The following is a 4,578-nucleotide window of genomic DNA, read 5'->3' as shown; positions in this document are numbered from 1 at the left end:
GGGGCCTGTGTCTTCCTGCCGTCTCCCACCCTCACCCTGATGGAGCAGGGCTGACCTCCAGCCCCGCGGCGGGGCCCCAGGCAAATTCCCAGCCCATGAATTTGCTTTGGCACTTGGAGGCTCCCCCAGGAGGATTCATGAGACCACAGCAGGAAATGAGGAACATATTTTTAAATCAGAAGGGGAAGCAATGTCTTTGTGTCAGATAAGTGGCCTGGATCCAGGGCTGAGAGACTGTGGTGCATTTCTCTTCACAGACAGCAGGCGCTCTTCTAGATGTGGTTATGGCAACAAAATAAATGATGGATAATTGCTTTTGTGACAACTTGCCAATTAAATTAGACTCAGCAGAATAACATAATGACAATTTGTTATGCTCCGGTGGGCACTAACATACCAATCATAATTAAATGCTATGACTGAAATAGAATACCGCTCGACGCAGGAATATATAACCCCAATTCCCTCTCCGTGAAACATTATAGGTTGAGGCTTGATTTTAATTTCGGAAAGATAATGGCATTAGTGCATATCCAAGTGGGCTTGTGGAGAGGCCTGTGGCGAGGGAGATGGGCCTGAGTGGGAAGACTAGGTCTGTGAGGAAATGCCCCCGGGGGCTGAACTCCAAGGTCATGGGGAAGAACCTAGGAGCCCCTGGATGTGAAGACGGTGCTTCTCGGCTGCGGTTGTGCCTGGTCCTGTCAACCTGGCTGGAGAAGGAGAGGAAGAGGCCTTTGCCAACAGCTTCTGGGGTAACAGGGCTTGTGCTGTGGTAACTCCAGCCTCCACGCTGGAATGTTCCGGGAGCAGGCACATCCTTGATGAGAAGCCCGAGCTCACGCTTCGTGACAAAAGTACACTGAAGGCCTACTTTGTGTCAGGCAGGTATTCAGTACTCTTCCTGCATCAGGCATTCTCTCCTCAACAACCCTTAACTCAAGTGAGGAACCAACCTTGGAGATGAGGGACATACTCAAAGTCACAGTCAATTCAAACCCAGATCATGGGCCTCCGAAGCCGCTTCCCCTGTTTCCAGGATGTTCTTCCTGGCTAGATGGGGGCAGTTATGTCAATAAATGCGAGGGAAGAAAACACCAGAGAGAAACATAGAAGCAGGCCTGGTGGAGGAGAAATGTGTGCCCAGGTCACGCCACCCTGCCTCCGAGGACCCCACCCTCCCCGCTCACAGCGGACTGGGCCAGGAGGGAACAGATGACCCAGTGCGGGCCCATCAACGTCTCCCTCTGGGGACTTGGCAATGCAGCTAGGCAGTTCCATAAAATGGTAATAAGCAGACACATCTGTCTCAGTCTGTTTGAGCTGCTATAACAGAACACCATGGACTGGGCCGCTTATAACCAACAGAAATTTATTTCCCACAGTTCTGAGGTCTGGGAAGTCCAAGATCAAGGTGCCTGTAGATTTAGTGTCTGGTGAGAACCCCCTTCCTGCTCATAACAGCTGTGTTCTCACTGTGGGTCTCTTTTAGGAGGGCCCTAATCCCATTCACGAGGGCTCCACCCTCATGACCTAATCAGCTCCCAGAGGCCCCACTTCCCAATGTCATCGCACTGGGGATTGGGGATTACGATTTCAATAGACGAATTGGGGAGGGGGGACACACACTTTCAGTCCATGGCAACACCGATTTTAAAAGAGCTTCTCTGGGGGGCGCCTGAGTAGCTCAGTCGGTGAAGCATCCGACTCTTGATCTCAGGATCATGAGTTCAAGCTCTGTGTGGAACCTACTTCAAAGAAAAAAAAGAGCTTCTCTGTTTTGTAATATACACATTAGACATGTGGCACAAAAAGGGCTACAACTCAGCTATCAAAAATTTGACCAAAACCGGATATTCTGATAATAACAAGTATTAACTATGTACTCAAGATTTAATAGCTTTATTGATGCATTAATCCCAAGCCATTCCATAAAAGATTTGAGGTGGCTTTTAAAAAAGAATCAAGTAAAGGGGCGCCTGGGTGGCTCTGTCGGTAGAACGTGCTTGATCGCGGGGTCATGGGTTTAAGCCCCGCATTGGTCTAGAGCTTACTTAAAAAAAAAAAAATCAAGTGACAATTATTTGTTTGCTCTTTATAAATTTAGAAGGAGGCTCCGTAGAGATAAAAGGGATAGTGGAGGTTTCTTTCTCTTAAAAATTTTACTGAGCTTCTTAAAAAAATAAAATGCAAAAACAAATCACATAATACCAAAATGTTTGTCATGAAAATCCACCCTCATCAGTCCCGTTCCCCTGCACTCACCACTGACATCAACTTCGTGTTTATTCTTTGAGCCTCGCTTTCCCGCCTGCGCCGTCCTTTGAATGTGGAAGTGACCTGAGTCTCTACGGATGCAGTGACAGGCTCTTTGGGATCTGCTTCAAATAACCCACAGCGGTAAGAAGCAAGTGAACGGGAGGGAAAGAACAATAACCACGAGTGGAAATTGTTGCAGTAAGGCGATAGGACTATAGAGGGTAATTGCACTACTATTCCTCGCTTCTCTATGATAAGAACTTAAATTGCCAAATGCTGGTTTTTAACTGCTTAGAAAATAGACTCGGGCCTTATGGAATATATTCAATTTGCTTTTTTCTTTAACCAGTGGCTTCTTGTGGGACCATGTTCCAAAACTGTACAACACAGGCCAGCCCTGTTCTAATGGCTCCCTGTTGTGTGGCGATCCCATAATTTACCAAACCTCTCTTCCCCGGACGGATTGTTCTCACTTTTGTGCCGTAACAAAGGATGCCAAGTAAACGCACTTGGGCATACGTCTCTTCTCTCTCGAAGGCAGCTTTCTGTATGATCAATTCCGAGAAGTATAGTTTCTGGGTCAAAGGGCAAATATGTTTGAAGTCTGGCTGAGATTGCCAAAGTATTCTTCAGAAACGTTACTGCAAATTTTGGTTCCAACTATGAATCCCTTTTTCTCTGTATCCTTCCAAACATTGAGTTCTAGCGATCTGGTTAACCTTTGCCGATTGCAATAGGGAGAATATGTCTCATTTTGTGTTAACGTGTGTTGTTCTAACTGTTGCTGAGGTTGCTCAGCTTTTCATGCTTTCTCCGCCACACGTATTTCCTCCTCAGCACATTGCCTGTTCCTCTCCCTTGCTCGTTTGTCTATGGTATTTCTCTTTCTTATTGATTTGTAGCAGCTCTTTGCATATTTGGTTAACCTTCTGTCTAGTATATACATTTAAAACATTCCGTTCTGTTCTTTAATTGTTGTTTGTGGTATTTTTCATCATACAGAAGTTGTTGTTGTTGATTTGTTCATGTAGTCACAACTGTCACTCTTTCCCTGCTGTCTTCTGGGTTTTATGTCATGCTCAAAAAGACTCTATATTTTCTTCTAGTACTTTCATAGTTTTACTTTTTATTTTTAGATCTTCAGTTCACTTGGGATTTATCTGGGGGCATGGTATCAGACAGAGAATTAAATTTAAAATTCCCCTGAAATTCACAACTCATTCCCAACACTATTTAACAACCCATCCTGTTCTCACTGATGTGAAATGCTATCTCTGTTGTATACGTAACGTCCATACATACCAATGTTTTCTAGACTTGCCCTGGTCTAACTGCCTATTCCTATACCTGCATCATGCTGCTTTAATTATTGTTGCTTTGCAATACCTTTGATAGTGAGAAGGTAATGCGACATTCTGATATTTCAAAATTTTATTAGCCATTTTCATGCATTTATCCTTGCAGGTGAACTTCATTATCAAGTTGTGAAGTTAAAAATAAAAACTGCCGTGGGATCTGATTAGAATTGCCTTGACTATATATATTAAGTTGGGAAGGATGGTCCAAGACTCTTTGTGTGAAAGGGAAAAACAAAAACTAAGCACGGATTTCTCATATACCCAGGATGCCACAGCCAGAATCCAACAGGCTCAGGATCAATTCTGGAATGATCCTACCCCACACACCATGTCACCCTTTGCTCAGCCTGCTCTATAATCAGCCCCTGCTTTTTCTTCCTGTTGGGCTCCAACTCTGATTCTTACTTGCATGTGAGTAACATGTTTCTCTGGCCTTTCAACCACCTCCTATTCTCCTAGCACAGCATGGCTGGTCTTCTCTCTTGATCATTCTAGAATATGCCCCCTCATGTGGGGGAGTGGTGCCACCCACTGAAGCTGGCCAGTAGGCTCGGGATTGGACAATGTCCTCAACGCCATGGTAACAAAAGAAAACTTAAGAATCTTCCAGTTCAAGATCCCTCCTCTGACTTTATTTCCATAACACAAAGATCATAGGGAAATGACCAGGGGCTTAGACAAGCGAAGTTATAGAATAACTGGATGGTTAGGAAAGGTGTTTTGAATTTTTTTTTTTGGCAGTAGTAACAAGTAACACCTTTCCCTAGTGTCCACCTTTCCATTCCCTGAAAAGAAGTGGAAAGGAAATATTCTAGGACTATGTTGTCCAAGATTCCACCAGTTTCAGAAGGAGGCTGCCTTCATGGTAACTGGGAAGCTTATCGTGGTCAACCTGAAATATCTACCATTTCTGATATTAGATTCCCACGAATGTCAGACAGGGCCAAGACTAGGGTCGGCAACT

This window comes from Ailuropoda melanoleuca, chromosome 13, assembly GCF_002007445.2.
Source record: "Ailuropoda melanoleuca isolate Jingjing chromosome 13, ASM200744v2, whole genome shotgun sequence".
Lineage (NCBI taxonomy): Eukaryota > Metazoa > Chordata > Mammalia > Carnivora > Ursidae > Ailuropoda > Ailuropoda melanoleuca.
This window is presented reverse-complemented; position numbering follows the sequence as displayed.